The 10,267-nt window shown below is 43.6% G+C and overlaps 1 long non-coding RNA gene across 1 annotated transcript; it reads right to left on the bottom strand.

Moving 5' to 3' along the window:
• Positions 1-1,112: 1,112 nt before the first annotated feature.
• LOC127027934 (uncharacterized) lies at positions 1,113-2,237 on the bottom strand. Its single transcript, XR_007767870.1, has 4 exons — positions 2,220-2,237; positions 2,069-2,170; positions 1,652-1,705; positions 1,113-1,542 (listed from the first exon to the last, which is right to left on the bottom strand). It is a non-coding gene; the product is annotated as an uncharacterized LOC127027934 (long non-coding RNA).
• Between the last annotated feature and the right edge of the window lie 8,030 nt (positions 2,238-10,267).

The following is a 10,267-nucleotide window of genomic DNA, read 5'->3' as shown; positions in this document are numbered from 1 at the left end:
TGGTGTCTTCTCACAGAAGCCACCCCTGCAGCCCCTGCCCGCCCCCACCCTAGCTAACAAAACCTTGCTGCGTAAAGCCGACACAGCAGCGATCGGCTACAGGGCAGGTGGGGGGATTGAAAGATAGGGAAAGGGAGCCACAGAGAGAGAGGCAGAGGGGGGGGAAAACCATAGCAATGGGCTACAGGCCAGAGAGAAGGAAGAGAGAGGGAACCAGACTGAGAGAGATGGAGAAAAACAAAGAATAGCGATCGGCCGCAGAGCAGAGAGGGAGGAATTAAAAAAAAAGGACAGTGAGGTGGACAGAGAGAGACTGAGAAATACCAAAACCCTCAATGAGCTAAAGGGGGGAGGACTTAAAGGACAGGGAACGAGATAGAGAATGGTAAAGAGAAAAATGGGTTATGAGACAGAGGAGACAGAAGGGGGGGGGCGGTCGCGCGAACCCCACCCGGGGGCGGGGCGGGGGGGAAAACTCGCGTGGGGAAAAACTCGCGTGGGGAAAAACTCGCGTGGGGAAAAACTCGCGTGGGGAAAAACTCGCGTGGGGAAAAACTCGCGTGGGGAAAAACTCGCGTGGGGAAAAACTCGCGTGGGGAAAAACTCGCGTGGGGAAAAACTCGCGTGGGGAAAAACTCGCGTGGGGAAAAACTCGCGTGGGGAAAAACTCGCGTGGGGAAAAACTCGCGTGGGGAAAACGGGGGAAACTCGCGTGGGGAAAAACTCGCGTGGGGAAAAACTCGCGTGGGGAAAAACTCGCGTGGGGAAAAACTCGCGTGGGGAAAAACTCGCGTGGGGAAAAACTCGCGTGGGGAAAAACTCGCGTGGGGAAAAACTCGCGTGGGGAAAAACTCGCGTGGGGAAAAACTCGCGTGGGGAAAAACTCGCGTGGGGAAAAACTCGCGTGGGGAAAAACTCGCGTGGGGAAAAACTCGCGTGGGGAAAAACTCGCGTGGGGAAAAACTCGCGTGGGGAAAAACTCGCGTGGTTGGGGGGTTAACAGATAGAGAATATAGAGAAGTGTAGGTAGAAACATGTATGGGGGACCTACATCAGGACAAACACCACAAGGGCATCCACAGCACATAACTCACCTGGGATAACCCGCAACAGATAAACCACTCTGGAGTAACATCTTTTTATGATGTCTCGACTGTTACAGCTGAGAACCAAAAGAGCAGTGACACCATGAACTCTAGGAAGATGTGCTGTACTTGGGTCTTTGGAGGGAAACTGACTTTAAAAAAAAAAATAAGGAAAAAACAAAAAGATTCTTGTTGCTGATGACTTCTACTGCCAAGTACATCACCTCTGAAGAGCCACTCTGATGGGAAGTTCAATAAAATGCAATTTCTTTGAATGAGAAAGATTTCTGTTTTTGAAAATTTCTTTCCAACTGAAGTCAAAATTACACACTGTAGGGCAGTGGTCTGCAGCCCCTCAACTTAGCTGTCAGACGGCAGGGGTCTGAATCCATCCTCAGCAAAAAAACACATCAGCAAACCAGGATATTCCTGCAGTTGCCAGGCTCCTCTTCGTCACCTGCAAAAAAACCAAAACAAACCAGTGCCAGCAGTAAGCATCCTGTCGGTCGACACAGACCTCTTCCACAACACCCTCCTCCTCAAAAGCAACATGGCCTTCCGCTCACCTGCTCCGCAGGAATTCCAGTCTCGGACGCTGCGGCCATCATCGCTTGTGCCACCTAAGATACCAAAAGACAGAAAACTGCCATTGCACTTGTGAAGAATCACCAGCCCCATGCTCTTTCTTGCTACTAACTAGCTCACCTCAAACGCTCATCCAAGAAGTGAACTCCTGACACTTACAGTTTATGAGGGGCCTGCCACAAGCCGCAAAGGTTCTAGGGACAAGACAGCATTCTGCAGGCGATCGGGAACGGCAATGAGCCATCCCATACCCTGAAAGACACTACGCCTTATGTCCCTGCTGCTTTCTCGAAAAATACCAAAGCTTCATATACAGATGCAGACAAGATGCTCACCCTAACCCCTGCCAGATAATCTCACCATCAGCCCTGTTAAGAGAGATGATAGCAGCAACTTACGCAGCATACAGCAAAGCTAGTGAAGAAAACAAGATTCCATCTTCAATAAAGCCAGGAATTCCAGGAAGATGCAATGCACCTAGAATAAAGAAAACATGCATCCTATTAAACCATCATGCCACCTCTGAACACTCAAAACAAAATTACTGACCTGGAAAAAAAAAGAGCTGCATACAAGTGTACTTTCCATTATACATGCTGCTGAACCTCAACCAGTCCTGAAGTTCCTACCGCAAACAGACACCTCCGGTTCTCTAAATGTCCAAATGCATCTGCCCAAACAGCTTAGACAGCTCAAAAGCTGCAAAGCACTGAAGGAACAGCAGAGCACTGGCACCAAACAAGCCCAGGAGCAGAATGAGTTCACAGCAGGACCTGTGGCTCATATACCCCGGGCCCCGCCCACCACCCTTCCCACAGTCCCCTGGGAAAGGGGAGGGGCCAACTGCCAGAAGACATAAAGGCGGCCAGAGGAGCAGCAGGGAGTTTTCTCATCTGCCTTCAGTTCACGGCGTGCAAAGCGCTGAGCAGAGAAAGCGACCCTTACTGGAAATGACAATACCTGCTCTTTTACTGCAACTACATCTACACTGCATCAACAACGTGACTGAGTAGGTAATTAAACTTAATTTAAAATTACTTTTCTTAATCTTTAGATGGAAAAAGATAGATGTCCTACTAAGCTCTGTAAGAAAGTACTTTGTTAAATGCAATAATGGTATTATTATGAAAAATCATGTGCTTTAGTTTCCTATTAAAAACCCAAAATGCTATGGGGTTACACTTAATTTCTAGCAAGACCATGCATACTACCTAACTTCTACCAGAACTGCCTTCTGGATAGGACCGAATGACAAAGCAGAATTAGGTCACGTAAGACTCCCTTCTCAACAATATCTCCGGTTGCAAAGCAAATTATTTACTGTAAATTGCTGACGATTCAGGGTCACCTCAACAGTCTCTCCAAATGACTCCCTTAAGAGAACTAGGTGAGTCCCAAAGGACAGAGAACACCAAAAAAACATGGAAAAACAAGAAATGTATCAGACACTGTATGAAGCAGCCTAATTAACACCTGAGTAGCTAGAAGAAAAATAAATTGCAAAACAGAACAAAAACCACCACGGGAGATGTGTTGATAAAAATAGATGAAGGCGATGGTCTTCTCTGAAAAACTCAAGAGGAGATCTGAGTTGACGATAGAAATCTTTGGGGTACCAGCTACCAAATAGAAACCTACTATAAGGCAGAAAACAAAAAGACTGCTCCGGAGCACAAAGATGGCTTTGGAAAAGGTTCTGACAGAACAAGAGGCATCGTCACGGGGATTAGAGGGATCCCGAAGGGGCCAGAGAGACCAAAGAAGTCTCAGGGATGCAATGAGCTCAAAAGGGAATTGAACAAAGTACAGGTGTCCTCAGGGGACCGGGGACCGAACGGAGGTGCACCAAAGAGATGAGAGGACAGAAAGACCGACCGGGGCAATAGATGCAGACTCAGGAAGGGTTCTGAGGGGAAGAGAGGGGTGCAAAGTGCCCTCCCGAGCTAAAACGGGGCTCTAGGGCATCGGGGATCTCTCGCGAGAGCTCGGCAAAGGGAGCGGAGGAGTCCCGAGGGGGCCTGAGAGACCAAAGAAGCCTCAGAGGTAACATGAGGAGCTCTGAAGGGGATTTCAACAAAGTACAGATGTTGTCAGGGGGCCGGGGGCTGAACGAAGGCATCCTAAATGGCAAAGAGTAAGATAAGAGCACAAAAAAATAAAATCGAAAAGGAGGTAAAGCGCTGCTGGAGTGCTGTGGAGTACAAGAAAGGACTCAGATGACATTGTTATAGAGAGTAGAGGAATTAGGAGGGGGCAGGGTAAGAAAAGAAGACTTGGAGACACAGCGAGGGCCTTGGAGTCTCAGGAGGGCGTCTAGGCAAACCACAGATGACTGAGTGGGAGAGGAACCGAGTGGAGACACCCTCGATGGCAAAGAGAAAGACAAAGGAGCGCTGCGTAGCAAAGAAAGAAGGGACGCTTTCATGGAACAAGAGAGATAGAAGGGGAGATAAAGTGCTCCAAGGTGCTGTGGAGATCGAGGAAGGTCTCGGGAGGCATCGCGACTGTGAGGAGAGGGGCCGATGGACAAAAGAAGGCTTGGGGACAACAAGGAGGAACTCGGGTGATCATCTGAGCAGAGTAGGCATGGTCTCTGGTGGCCGGGGACTGAACACGGGAATCCTAGACAGCGTAGAGGAACAAATGAGTGTTCTGTGGCTCAAAGATGGCCCCACCTAAAGTGCTACGAGATGTATGTGGAGCACAAGGAAGGTCTCAGGAGGCATCGTGACTGGGAGAAGAAATGTCCCGAGGGAGCCAGAGAGACAGAAAAAAGGATTAGAGACATGGCAATTAAATCCGGAGGGGATCTGAACCGAGTAAACATGTCATCAGAGGGCCAGGGAATGAATAGACGCACGGCAAGAGGGAAGAGAGGACAGAATGACTGGGCTGGGTCACAGATATGGACTCAGGAAGTCCTCTGAGGGAACGAGAGGGATGTGAGGTCTGCTACAAAGCTAAAAGTGTGCTAAGGGCAACCTCGAAGGCATCGACAGGCATCGTGACACCATTAGAGGGGTCCCGATTGGGCCAAAGACACCAAAGGCGGCTCAGGGACACAAGGAAGAAGTCCGGAGGGGATTTGAACAGAGTACAGGTGTCGTCAGGAGGCCGGGGACCAAATGGAGGCACCCTAGATGGCAGAGCGCTCTGAGGCACAAACAAAGCCGAGGATGGGTTTCTGAGGGACCGCGAGAGGACCAAAGTCCGCTACAGAGCTCAGACAGGGCTGTGGTACACAAAGAAGGTGTCTGAAGAGGCATGGTGACTGGGAGCAGAGGGGTCGTGAAAGGCTCAGAGGGATAAGAGAGATTGAAAGGGAGGCAGTGTCACCAAAGTGCTGCGGAGCGCAAGGAAGGTCTCGGGAGGCATCCTAGCTGGCATAGAGGAGAAAAAGAATGCTCTTATATGGGAACAGAGATCTTGGGAGAGGTGCGATTGTGACAAAACGAGTCCAAAGGAGGCTTACAGAGCCAAAAGTGTGTTGCAGGGAACATCTAAGACCTCAGGAGACATCGTGACAGTAGCAGAGGGGTTCTGAGAGGGACAGACAAAAGAAGGCTCGGGGACATGATGAAGAAGTCCAGAGGGGATTTGAACAGACTACCGATGTCCTCAGGGACTGCACAGAGGTATCCTAGCTAGCATAGAGGACAACAAGAGTGTCCTGGAGATGAAAGATGGCATCAGGAAAGGTTCTCAGGGAGGGAGAAGGGCGCAAAGTGCGCTACAGAGCCAAGAGAGGGCTGTGGGACACAAGGATGGCGTCGGGAGGCATGATGACGGCAGCAGAAAGGGTGCTGAGAGTGAAAGAGAGACAGAAGGCAGCTCTGGGACACAATGCAAAACTGAAGAAGGTGTCCCCGCAATGTACAGATGTCCTCAGGGGATGAGCGACTGAATCGAGGCATCCTAGATGGCAGTGAACAGGGTAAGAGAGCTCTGGGGCACAGAGCAAGCCTGAGGAAGGGTTCTGGTTGAATAAGAGAGATACAAAGAGGGCTGCAGAGCTCCAAGGGTGCCATGGGCCCTAAGGACAGTCTCGGGAGGCATCGTGATGAGAACAAGAGGGCGCCAGGGGGACAGAGACCAACAAAGTATTGCTGACACAATGAGGTACTCGGGAAGGGATCTGAACAGAGTACAGATGTCCTCAGGGGACCAGGGACCGAATGGAGGCATCTGACATGGCGGAGGGGAAGGCAAGAGTGCTCTGGGGCACAATGAGAGCCTGAGGAAGAGTTGTGTCTGAATAAGAAAGATACAAAGCCTGCTGCAGAACTAAAGGATGGCTGTGGAACACAAGGACACTCACAGGAAGCATCGTGACAAAAAGAGGGGCGCTGAGGTGGCCAGAGAGACAGATGGCGACTCGAAGACACAAAGGTACTCGGGAGGGGATTTGAACAGAGCACAGATGATGTGAGGGAGACACTGACCCACTGGTGGGTCAGCAAGCGAGGTGGAGGAGAGGACAAAAAGACTGCTCTGAGGACGAGGAGATGTTCTGACAAACCAAGAGGGGTTCAAATTACACTCCAGAGATAGAAGCGTGCCGAGGAGACCCTCTAAAGCCTCGGGATGAACCGAGAGAAAAGGAAAAAAAGTAAGACACAAAGAAAACTTAACAAGCAACAGGGTACGTGACAAAGAAGAAAGAATTAAAAAAGAGGGATAGACAGCTTGATAAAAGCCAACATGGAAAGAAAATTTTAAAAGTAAAAGGGTACAAGGCAGAGGAGGAAAAAAATTAAAAAATAGGGACAGATAACTACATAAAAGTAGACATAGAAAAAAATTGAAAAATGAAGGCATTGAAGGAGAAAAAAAATTAAGAATAGGGACAACAAACTAAATAAATGGAGTCATAGAAAGAAAATTGAAAAATTGAGAGAGTACCCAACAAGACAAGAAAGAATTAAAAAATAGGGACAGGAACTAGATAAAAGCAAACATAGGGGGGAAAAAAAGCAACAAGATTAAGGAAATAAATAAAAAAAACCAGGAACAGCAAACTCAATAAACAAAGACATAGAAACAAAATTTAAAAAGTGACAGGGTACAGCGCAGGCTAGAAAGCAATAAAAAATAAAGGCAGTGAACTGGATAACAGTAGATAGAGAACAGAAATTTAAAAGCAACTTGACACAGGACAGACAGGAAATATTAAAAAAATAGGGTTAGGCATCTTGATAAAAGTAGGCATAGAAAGAAAATTTTTCAAGTGACAATGTAGAGGACAGATAGGAAAAAAGTAAATAATAGGGACAGAAAAATACATAAAAAGTGAACATAGAAACATAAATTCAAAAGTGAAGACATTAAGAGGGGAAAAAATTAAACAATAGCAAAAAACCCTAAATAGAGACATAGAAAGACAATTTTAAAAGTGGGTACAGGACAGACTAGAATGAATTAAAAAATAAAGATGGCGAACTGGATAAAAATAGACAAGGAAAGAAATTTAAAAGCGACGGGGTACAGAACAGACAGGAAAAAAAAAAACAGGGAGAGACATAGTGATAAAAGTAGACAGAAAAAAATTTTAAAGCAATGGGATACAGGAAACAGGAAAAAATTAAAACATAGGGACAGAAAACAAGATAAAAGTACACCTAGAAAAAAAATTGAAAATTAAAAGAATTATGAGAGTAAAAAATTGAAAAATAGGGACAATGAACTAGACAAAAGTAGACATAGAAAGAAAATTTAAAAAGCAATGCGGTTCATGACAGACAGGAAAGAATTAAAAAATAGAAACAGGAACTGGTTAAAAGGAGACATAGAACATTTTAAAAGCGACAGGATTAAGGAAATAAAGGAAAAAATTAAAAATAGCAAACTAAAACAGAGATATATAAAGCCAATTTACAAATGAACAGGCTACATGACAGGCAACAAAGAATTAAAAAATAGGGATGGGAGCTTGAGAAAAGTATGCATAGAAAGAAAATCTAAAAAGCGATTCAAGTAAGGAAAGGCAAACAATTAAGAACTAAAGACAGTGAATGGGGAAAAAGTAGACATAGAAAAGCATTTTTAAAAAAAGATTAAAAAAATAAAGGGAAAAAAAGAAAAATAAGGACAGCGAAATAAAACGCAGACAAAGAAGATTTTTAAAAGGTTTAAAGGAGAGATGTCCTGATTTTGGCTGGGGTTAAGCCATGAAAAACACACAGAAAAAATTTAGAAATACAGACAGTGAACTTGATAAAAGCAGACATAAAATATTACAAGCTACAGGGATTAGGAAAATAAATGAAAAAAAATAAAAATAAGGACAGCGAATGAAAACAAATAAAAAGGACATTTAAAAAGCGACACTACAATCAAAACACAAGAAATTAAAAGAAAAGACAGCGATATAAAGACAGTGAACAGGATAAAAGTGGAAAAAATTTAGAAAGCAAGGGGGATTAGGGAAATAAAGAGAAAAACTAAAAAACAGGGACAGCAAACCAAAACACATTTGGACAGAACATTTAAAACACGACGTCACTAAGGAAAGACAAGAGGTATTAAAAGAAATAAACAGCAAAATAAAAAAGTGAACAGGATAAATATACAAAATTTAAAAACAAATGGTGATTAAGGAAATAAAGAAGAAAAAATTAAAATAGGGGCAGTAAAACTAACAGTATGGAGAAAAGATTTAAAAAGCGACGGGACTACAGAAAGACAAGAAATAATTAAAAAAATACAGACAGTGAATAAAGACAGCAAATGGGATAAAAGCAGACAGAAAATTTTAAAAGCACCATGATTAAGGAAATAGGTAAAAATTAAAAAACAAGTGACTGTGAACTAAAACGGAGATGTAGAAACAGAATTTAAAATTGATGGCACTATGGAAAACCAAGTAATAATTCTAAAACAACAGCAAAGGGAATAAAAGTATACATGGAAAGAACATTTGAAAAGCGATGAGTATTAGGGAAATACAGGAAAAATACAAATGAGGGTCAGCAAACTATAAGAGGTGTAGAAAGAAAACTTTAAAAATCAACGACACTAAAAACAGACAAGAAAGAATTACAAAAAAAAAGCAAAGGCACTATACGTCAGCGTAGCAACAGTCATTAAAAAGCAATAGGCATTAGAAAATACACGACAAAAATAAAACATAAGGACAGCCAACTATAATGTAGACGTAGAAAGAAATTTGAAAGCGAGGGCACTAAGGAAGCACAAGGAATGATGCTAAAAAAAACCAGCAAAGGGATAAAGTCGGCATAGAAAGAAAATCTTAAAAGTGAGGGGGATGAGGGAAAGAAAGGGAAGATTAAAACAGAGGGACAGCGAACAAAAACAGAGACTTAGAAGGAAGTCTGAAAAGTGATGCAAAGAAGCGCAGAGAAGAAATAATTTTTAAAAGCCAGTGAAGGGGAGAAAAGCAGGCGAAGAAAGAATGTTGAAAAAGCGACAGGAATTAAGAAAGTAAGGGCAAAAATTAAGAACTAGGGACAGCGGAATAAAACGGAGACGTAGAAAAACATATCTAAGAAGCAAGGGCACTAAGGAAAGAGAAAAAATAAGTCAAAAATCAAGGTAGACAAAGACTGCGAAGGGGACAAAAGTAGACGGAACATTTTAAATGCAATGGTGATTAAGGAAAAAGTTACAAAATAGGGACCGTGAACTAAAACGGAGAGGTATTAGGAAAACTTAAAGAGCAAGGGCACAAAGGACACACAAGGAATAGTTCTAAAAACACCAGCAAAGGGAATAAAAGTCGGCAAAGAAAGTACATTTTAAAAGCGATAGCATCTGGGGAAAAAAGAGAAAAACTAAAACGTAGGGACAGCCAGCTATAACGTAGACGTAGAAAGCAAATTTGAAAAGCGAGGCACTAGGGAAGCACAAGGAACGATGCTAAAAAAAACAGCAAAGGGGATAAAAGTCGGCATAGAAAGAAATCTTAAAGTGAGGGATGAGGGAAAGAAGGGAAGAATTAAAACAGAGGGACAGCGAACAAAAACGGAGACGTAGAAAGGAAGTCTAAAAGTGATGGCAAAGAAGCAGAGAAGAAATAATTTTAAAAGCCAGTGAAGGGAAGAAAAGCAGGCAAAGAAAGAATGTTGAAAAAGCGACAGGATTAAGAAAGTAGAGGGCAAAAATAAGAACTAGGGACAGCGAACTAAAACGGAGACGTAGGAAAACATATCTAAGAAGCAAGGGCACTAAGGAAAGAGAAAAAATAAGTCAAAAATCAAGGTAGACAAAAAGACTGCGAAGGGGATAAAAGTAGACGGAACATTTTAAAGCAATTGGTGATTAAGGAAAAAGTTACAAAATAGAGACCATGAACTGAAACGAGAGGTATTAGGAAAACTTAAAGAGCAAGGGCACTAAGGAAACACAAGGAATAGTTCTAAAAAACCAGCAAAGGGATAAAATTCGGCACAGAAAGAATTTTAGAAGGATAGGCATTAGGGGAAAAAGGGAAAAATTAAAACGTAGGGACAGCCACATAACGTAGACGTCGAAAGCAAATTTGAAAAGCGAGGGCACTAAGGAAGCACAAGGAATGATGCTAAAAAAACCAGCAAAGGGGATAAAGTCGGCATAGAAAGAAAATCTTAAAAGTGAGGGGG

Source organism: Gymnogyps californianus, unplaced genomic scaffold (assembly GCF_018139145.2).
Source record: "Gymnogyps californianus isolate 813 unplaced genomic scaffold, ASM1813914v2 HiC_scaffold_107, whole genome shotgun sequence".
Classification (NCBI taxonomy): Eukaryota; Metazoa; Chordata; class Aves; order Accipitriformes; family Cathartidae; genus Gymnogyps; species Gymnogyps californianus.
This window is presented reverse-complemented; position numbering and strand designations above follow the sequence as displayed.